This window comes from Chinchilla lanigera, unplaced genomic scaffold (assembly GCF_000276665.1).
Source record: "Chinchilla lanigera isolate Chin_1 unplaced genomic scaffold, ChiLan1.0 scaffold00066, whole genome shotgun sequence".
NCBI lineage: Eukaryota > Metazoa > Chordata > Mammalia > Rodentia > Chinchillidae > Chinchilla > Chinchilla lanigera.
Window position 1 is genome coordinate 6,477,759 of NW_004955467.1, and position 9,574 is coordinate 6,487,332.

Sequence of the window (9,574 nt, forward strand, 5' to 3'; positions counted from 1 at the left end):
ATTCTACTATAAACACCCATCTACCCAAGCACTCTCCTTGGTTTGTCACTCATCCATCCAGTCATTCCTCCCTCTGGCCACCATCAGTCCATTTTATTTTAAGTTGTATATGTTGGTGCACATCACCGTTGAACACTTCAGCATGTATATCATTAACTAGAGTTCAATGTTTGCTTAAGGGGTGTGTGCGTGTACGTATGTGTCTGTGTGTGCATGCCTGTGCGGGGGGAGGACAGAGAGAGAGTTTGCAAACAGAGAAATTAGCAAATTTCATGTGGACAGTTCTGGATACAGGCATACACATGTGGGTAACTGACTCCTCCTTCCAGATACAGAACACTACCGTCACCCAGAAAGTTTCCCTGTGCTCTTTCCCAGTCAGTCCCCACCCCTGTTAGGAGCTTGGTCTTTGAAATCACAAAGCTCTGGGCTTTTATCCGAGTTCCACCTGTAACTAAGTGGGCAAACTAAAATAAGAGTAGTGCATTAATTGCTGTGCTCATTCCTATAACAATAGCTAATGGGCACCTGCTATGTTCTAACCATTCTAAGCCTGGGAAAACAACAGGAAGCAATAAGATAGACATAGACATTGTCCTCCTGGGGCTTACAGTCTGGTGAGTTGCACACACTAGGCAACTAATTAAACATTTAATTATTTAATTGCCATTGTGACCAGTACCTGAGGGTGACGTGGCAGATGTTGAGGATATGAGACAGGGTTGCTCAGCTAGGCTGAGAGCGGAAAGAAGAGAGAGAGTTAGGTAGGCAGAAGGAAAGTTTTCCAGGCAGGAGGAACCACAGGGCCCAAAAGTTCTCTGTAGGGAAGAGCGCTGCAAACTGGGAGGGAGTGTGTAGCCTATTGAAGTGGTGGGGAAGCAAGATGAGCAGGAAACAAGTGCAGGCTGACGGGGCTGGGCAGAGTTTTGCCCATTCAGTGCTTTGTAGACTGTGTTCAAAATGTTGGTCTTTAACCTCAGACCCACAGGCGTCCAAGGGAGGCTGGACTGTACACTTCTTGTGGCAAAGTCAGACAGGAATTGTCTGTTTTGTTCACTGCTAAATCCCCTGTGTTCTGACAAGCGTCCTGCATCGATTTATGAAAGGAATGAAGGAGAGGGAGGCAGACAGGGAAGGGGTTGATTTGAAGCAGAAGTGTGAGATTTGTGTCTGACACAGGTCACTGGCTGCAATGTGGAGGCTGGGCAGGAGGACATTCGGGATATAAGCTTCGTCTGCTCAAGCTGCCATAACAAAGTATCACAGGCCCCGTGGCTTAACAGGCAGGCATTTATTTTCTTACAGCTCTGGGGCTGGAAGTCCAAGATCAGTGCAGCATGAGGGCTGATGCCGGGGCGGACTGCTCTCCCAGCCTGTAGACAGACTCCTCGCTGCACCCTTGTGTGGCATTTTCTCTAAACTCACATAGAAGGAAAACAGTGTTGCTATTTTCTCCTTTCTCCTGTCTCACATCTGTCCTCGCAGCTTAGACCCCCACCCTTATGACCTCATTTAACCTGAAATATCCGGTGAAAAGCCCCATCTCCAACTTCTCATAAAAGCAGTACACATTGCCAACAATTACATAAAAAGAAAAATGCTCAGCATCTTTAGCTATCAGGGAAATGCAAATCCAAACTACATTGAGATTCTATCTTACTCCAGTCAGAATCAAGAAAACAAAAAGAACAAATGCCAGTAAGGGTGCAGGGACAGGGGGATTCTTACACACTGTTGATGGGAATGTGAATGAGCATAGCCACTGTGGAAATCAACTGGAGGTTCCTCAAAGAACTAAAAATAGAGCTACAATATGATCAAGCTACACCCCTCCTTAATACCTGAAAGAATTAAAGTCACCTTCCTATAGAAATACCCATATGCTGCGTTTATTACAAACTGTGCACATTCCCAGGTTACGGGACCAGCATACATGCCCACAACAGGTGAAGCAAATGTGGCACTTACCCACAATAGAGTATTATTCAGCCGTGAAGGAAAAAAGAATCATATCATTTGCAGGAAGTGTAGAATCTGTGGTGGCTTTAATGAGATGTCAAGAAGGTGGACCAGCTGTGGCCAGTCTGACAGTAAATACGGAACAATTGACAGTTATTATTATTTCCTTCTGGTATACTCCTATATTAGGAGTGAGTGATTGCTCCTGGAAAGAATATCTGGCTTTCTGGAATCTTGGGACAGCAAACGGGTTTAAATTCTGCCAACACCACAGCAAAGGTTAGATGTACTTTCTAACACCTCAGTGTGAACATCAACATTTCCTGGTACAAAGTTCTATCTCACTTCTTCACCTCAGGCCGATACCAACTATACACCCACCAGGAAAGTCTGTATCACAACAGCCCAGTGGACACCACTGTTCTTTCTTCCTTGCCACCCATGGGACTCTATTCACAGCAGCAGTCTGCCATCTTGTGGACACACTGGGTTCCAGCAGCTGAGCCCGGAAACAGAAAGTCCAAATGAGAGAAGATGGCTGCAGTCAGGGCGCTCCTCTTACTACTTCCGAACACGGCTTCACCTAACTGACTGTAACAGTCAAGGGTGATGAATTGTTCCGGTCTTTAAAATAGCAAAGTGGCATCAAATCCTGGACAATCTCTCTCTCTCAAGGCTTTGGAGAACTGAGACCCTAGTCTACTGATAAGCTCCTGAGTCTGCAGTTCGGGAAGAAAAGTATGTTTAGTAAAATTCTTCAGTCCTGCAGAAGAGATGCCCACTCTACTTGCTACTTTCTTAAATCCATAGACCTCTGTGTGAGCTTGAAAAAGTCTGCTCTCAGGCCTCCTTATTTCTCCATCAATGTATTTAAAAGCTGGTCTACGGCAGCAGGGGTGGGGAGAGAGAAAGGTTAATCATGTGTGACAAGTTAGATAGGAGTGAGGAGCTCTAGTGTGCTATTGCACACTGACTGTATATTGTATAGCTCAAAAAGCTGGAAGGGCATTTGAATGTTTTCAAAATAAAGAAGTGGTAAATGAGGAGGTAGCTATGTTTAACTTGATTACATAATGTCTGCCTATATTGAAACATTTCATGGTGCCCATTAAAATGTACAAGTTTTGTTTTTTCCTGGAGCAGTTACCTCAATTCCTCCATTCATAAAATGAGGATAATAATAATATCTGCCCAGTAATATGAGTTAATATATACACATATAAATGAGTTAATGCATACAAAGCACTTCGTATATTGCCTAGCCCAATAAATTTAAGACATGGTAATTATTACATCCATCATGGTCAAATTCAATATCCATATAACACTTCTAAGCACATTGTCTTTCACATTGGATGCTGTTGATATCCAAGTATGTCGGGGACTCTGGAAGAGAAATAAAAATAAGCCGTAGTTCTTACCTCCTGCGGCTTGTGCACAGTCAAGCGTGAACAATACATGTGTGTACGTACTAGTCAGTGTGAGGCAAAAACTAAGAGCTATCATGAAAGCAAAAAAGTGAAGTATAAAGAGGAGCAGGAGAAAAACTTTCTCATTCCTACAGGAGGAAATTAGACAAATATAATTAAAGCCAGATATACTATCAACAAATGGACATGGTATGGAACAAGGGCATAGGGGAGGGGTCCATTGTTTCCAGGACTAGTTTGCCCCCTGCAACCTGTCCTTTGCCAAGTAGGTTTGAAAACTTAATTTTGTCCCCAGGCAGAGAATGCACATGTTTTTATTATTATTATTATTATTATCTTTATTAGTATTATTATTCCCGCATACAGCCCTGTTGGGTTTATCTCCTCTGTGCTGTTCATCTGAGCTTCCTTCTCTCTGTGGTGACTGTGACCCTCCTAGTCTTGGCCAGTACCATCTCTTCCCTGCCCCCGTAAGTGCTGCATGGCTGAACTTGGCTTCTCCTCCTGGATCTCCTGGGGCATCCGACAGACCCAAGCACATCTGTCCTGCACTCCCCTGCTCACCAATCCAGGCTCTTGCATGCCCTCGGGAAGAGGCCAAACTCCTCACCTGCACCTTCCCAGCCTCTACCTTCTCTACTCATACTCCTCTGCCCAGCTCTGGTGACCCTTAGGATCCAGGGCTTTCTCATTCCAGCTTCTCTATGTGTTAATCACAGGTTATGCAGTCTTCCCCTATCTTCACCCATTCATCCTCCAGGGCATGACCTAAGTATCTCCTCAGGAAGTTTCTGGATGCCTTGGAAGAGGTCAGACCCCTGGGTGTACCACATTCCCACAGTACCTGTGATGGTTAATCTTTATTGTTGACTTGATTGGCTTGAAAGACACCTATGAGATTAGTAAAGCACAATTCTTAAAGTAGCATAAGGTCATGACATTGGGGACTATATGTGGTGCTGTTCCCCTATTTTCTGCCTCCTGACTGCCATGAGGGGAGCAGCTGTTCTCCACCACGCCTTTCCACACTGATCTTTCTGCTTTGGAGTCAGGTGGCCGTGGACTGAAACCTCTGAAGTCCTGAGTCAACGTAAGCTTTTTCTCTTTCAAACTGTGTATTTCAAGTATTTTGTCCCAGTGATGAAAAGGTGACTAGTACAGCAGCCCTTCCTTTTCCTTCACGCACCTCATTTGCCTGCTATGATTGCTTACTTATTTGTGTAGTATATAGTCTATTAAAGCCTGTGGCTCTTACCCGCATGGTCACATCTTCGGTTATTAGCATAGTGCCTGACACATAGGAAATCAAGATTATCTAATGAATGGATGAATGACCCCATGAGTGCCTCACACAAATGAAGAGCATAGAATGGATGTAAATACATGTGAAGGGTGCACTGAATTATATATAAGACGACATTTGAGGACCATCCTTTGAGCCAGGTGTCTTTCCTTGTCAATCACTATGCGTTAGCTTTAGGGCTTTCTCATACTGTGCACTAAGGTTGGCTAAGAGTAGACACCTGAGACCAGATGGGCTTTGGAGAAGCAAAGGCCTTGCTGTGGTCAGGGGCTCATGGGATTCCAGGTACTTTAGAAGAGGTGCAGCCCAGAGTAGAACAACACACACACACACACACACACACACACACACACACACACACACCCCACACTGCTCTATTCCGAAGCCTGCTCTCCCCCAACACTGTCCTGCATGGGACAAGCAGAGATACACAGCACATGGCCTGGCCTTTGCTGACTGGTGTGCTGGGCAGAGGAAGGGAGATAGGATAGCTTGTGGCTCAGGCAGCAATGCTGATGCCTGCCATCCATGACCCCCAACATGTCACCTTGCAAGTGTCACCACGACTCACACTCTAGATGCCCCACTGGAAGGGGGTCCACGTGCCAAGGATGACTTTGTTTCAGACTTTGCCACCCCAGTCCCACACTGCAGAGCAGCTTGACCACACCAGGAAGGGCTGGCAATGAACACTGCTACAAAGCAAAGGAGTCTGTAGAAGGCAACGGTACTCTATCAACATATACTTAGGACACACCCAGCTCGGTACAGCGCCGTGCAGAGAACAACATTCCATCAACACACTCCTGGCTTGAGGACAGCACTGAGCCAAGGGATCAGCACTTTCTCCACCCTCTACAAGAGGAGCTTGATAAGAAGCCAGGCTCTCCGAAATCACAGCCAGAGGAGGGGTGGCGTGTGAACTGCCTCTGCGCCCCCGCAGCTCCCATGAGGCTGGCCTGACTGAAGACATCTGAGTGTCCATTCCCACAGAACAAAGCACCCTCTCCGGCCTGTGGGCAAGACCGTGGCTGCACCTGTGTTCTGGATTCTGGCTAGAGGGCCTTGGCCTGCCCATCCCCCTCTGCTTCTCTGACATACGCTGGTGTAACTGTCAGCCTCTCCCACACCCTGACCTCCTGGCCTAGGGGGCCACCTGCATCTGCAAAGGAGCCTGCCTGCTCTGTTCCATCTCTCACTGTTGGATCTGTAATCCTAACCAGCAAATATCTTTTTCCAGCTTCTTGGAAGAGAGATGTCCACATGCTGCCCAACCACTGCTGGGTTCTGGCAGAGAAGCAGTCCTCCTCACCTCCCACCGTGGCTCTGATTGCTTTCGTGGTGCTGTCACTGATCTGGCAGCCAGAGAGCCCCCAGCAGGACCAGAGTCCTAGGTCTGCCCTTTCTGCAGAGGAAAGCCAGCCTTGACAGGTCCTTACTCGTCACAAAACCTCATCAACACTACAATCATGGAACACTGTTTTCTTTTTTTTTTTCCACTGCTTTCATTAAATAGAAAAATGAAAATACTACTCAAGCAGAGCTATTTGAGATATTAGATTCATTTAAACATTTCTCATTATTTCTCAACTAAACCTTCTCTTCTCTTCCTTACCTACCCAGAGTCTGGACAAACCTACAGCAGGAGGGGTCAGAGGATTGAAAGCCCTGGATACTGATTTGACAAGTCCTCATTCTCTGTTGTAAATGACAAAAGTATAATTCGCATGGCTTAAGTAAACTAGGGACTTCATCAGCCTGGAAGAGTTGAAAGGGATCTCCAGCTTCAGGCATAGCTGGATCCAGAACATCCAGCAAGCAGGCACGTACCTTTCTCTGTCTTTCACCTCTTCTACATCAAGCTCAGAATGGCTTTCTCCCTGAGGTGATTTCTCCTAACAGCGCCAGGACCACATTGTACCAGCTCCGCAAATTCAGCAAAAAGTTTCTCCATGAGTCCAGCTAGGGTTACCAGACTTAGCAAATATTTGGGACATAGTTGTGTTATAAAGTTACTCATTCTTGACTTGAAACTCTAAGCATTCCATATTTTGGCACTGGACAAGGTAGGGACACCTGAAAAGTCCTGGAAGAAGAGGAGCAGGGGCAACCCCGTGCTTTGCATGTGTCACCAGGGGCGAGGGGCCTTTTCCTAGTCACTTTCTCAACCCTGAGCCACAATACTTCACCCCCCAACTTAAAAGAGCGGAGGTTTGTTTGGGCTTGTGTTTTCCACCCGCAGGCCTCTGGCTCCGAGGCAGAGCAGCATGGCAGAGGGGCACAGAGGAGGACAGGCTGCTGCTGTCACGCTGGCAGGTAGCACAGAGCTACAGGCGAGTTGGGAGATGCACCCTACCAGGCCACGCCCGAGTGAAGCCCTCTTCAGACCAGACCCCAACTCCGAACAGCAGCTCAACCGTATCACCCCCATGATCCAATCACCTTGCCAAAGCTCCACCTACGAGCTCACGGGGCCTTTGGAGAACATCCTCCATCTAAACCAGAACAGGCTTCCCCACAATAATCAAGATGCTGACCCTAGAAATAAGGGGAATGACCCTCACCCAGACAGAACACACCTTCATCCCTTTCTTTCTTTACAAGTACTGTACTCCTTCCCTGCATTACTTTGCTAGAGCTATAACAACATTGTGACCTAATCGACAGATTTTATTACCTCACAGTCTGGCAGGCTAGAAGTACAGGGCCGAGGTGCTGGCATGACAGGTTTCCTCTGAAGGCTCTCTGCTTGGCCTGCAGGGGGAGCCTTCCAGGTTGTCGCCTGGGCCTTTGTGTGTGCCTGTGCCTTGGTCCCCTCTTCCTCTAGGGACACCGGTCCTTTGGAAAGGACCTACCTGCATGACCATCATTTCACTGAACCGCTTATTGATACAGGGGAAAGAACTCCCCACCTGAACGATATCTGGGATGAGTTCGTGTTCTCTAAAATCGAAGAATGAATTTAAGGAACAATGGAGGTTAAAGCAGAATATATTTATTGAGGGAAAGAAAGCTTCTGTCCAAGAGAGGGACAGAAGGGGGCCCGAGTGGATTGCCAAGGACCCTGCCCTTCCCAGGGACTTTATAGAGCAAAACCCTGAGGTGAGGCGGGTCTCAGATAGGGGGAAACTGGGAAATTACAAGGAGGGCTTGAGGTGGGACAAAACTATGGTCAGCCAATAAGATTACAAGTATAACTGTTCAGGTAAAACTGAGTAAACTGGGATCAAATGGAGAAGCGAGTCACGTAGCAGGAGGGCATGAATACAGAACAGGGGCTTTTCCTGTAGGGGGTTGGGCTAGTGACTCTTCCTGGCTTTTTCAAGGTGATCGCTACCTATTTAGAATATCAATCCCTGATGCCCATCCCTAGGGAGGTATGTGGGTGCATTTGTTTAGTCTTTTGTCTTGAGGTCTGGCCCACAGAAAATACATCTCCATTTGCAAGGTATCTTGTCTTCCATATTGGCTCGTTTGAGGGCCTGGCCCTGTCTGACTGCTTATAATATGGCTATCTAACCCAGCTGCCTATAACATTATTTAAGGGCTCTCTCTCATCTTTAAGTAGTTAGTGCCTGAGGAACGAAGGCTTAGAGGTCAGTGTATGGATCTGGGGAGTGGGGACAGGATACTCAGTTCAACCCATAAGGTTCCTCTCTATTCTTGTCACATAAGGAGAAGCAGGGAGGTGGTAGGCTTGTCCCCAGCCCCAGGGCTGGTCAGTGGCGGGCCTCAGCAAGGAGACTTGCTGCACCGCAAGCCAAGCTGGTCCCTAGTGTCCCGCCCGCAGCCCTCATCCCCTAACCTCTCTTCCAAGACTGGCCGCAGCAAACCAGCCTGGATCCCAGCACCTAGCACCGGCCAGACACCCAGCAGGTGACAACGTTTCTGAAATTGTTTCTGGAAACGAATGAAACTAAGAGAGGGAACAAAAATCCTCCTAATGGTTTAGAGAGATTTAGCTAAAGGGGAGCAGGCTCACGAGCTCGTGATGTGAAGTGATAAAGGCTCTTTGGAACGGAAAATGATGAGGCCTATGGATGTGTAAATGAGCCCAGGCAGAACTAATCAGAAGGGTAAATTGCAAAACAGAAAGAGACTAAGACAAGTGAGGGGAGAGCAGCGAATATTTCAGTTTCTCTCGTTCATAAGAAATTCATGAGCAACGCGTGCTGGAAATTTTGTTGGTTTTGGTGGTGGGAGAGAATTGTAAATATGTATAATATGTAAATACCTTTTATAATAAAAGCCCATGAAGATAAATGAGTCTGTCTGCTGAAAAGCTCTGAGCTCCATAGGATGCGAATAGAACGATCGGCGCTCTAGAAATTACCATAATGCTTACAGGGCTTTCCTAAGCTTGGGGAAGGAATGCATAACTACCGGCCAGAAAACCCGTATTCGCGACCCCGACGGTGGCGGGGGTGGTGCTGCGTTTGTGGACCGAACCAGGCAGCACTGAGCTACACGCCCAGGTTTTATACTTCCTTTGGAAGAAGGTCTAAATTGCCCAGGCTGGCCTTTAACTTGCAATCTTCCTGCCTCGGCCTCTCACGTAGAGTAACTGGGATTACAGGCCCGTACAAAGCATTTTTCCTTTTTTTTCTTTTCATTTCACGCCCTCCGCTGCGCTCGCACTGGGGATTAACTTAGGACCTCGCTAAATCGCTAGGTGCCCAGGCTGAGCTTCAGTTTGCAACCCTCCTGACTCAGCCTACCAAGTGGCTGGGATTACAGGCATGCACCACCAGGCCCAGCTTTCTTTTCTTTCTGTTTTTCTTCTTTTTAATTTGTGTTAGGAAGCCTTGGCCTTAGTGAAAGCAGGCTTTCCAGCTGAGCTGCACAGGTTCAAACGGGACCTCCTCGCCGCCCGGAGCGGCGC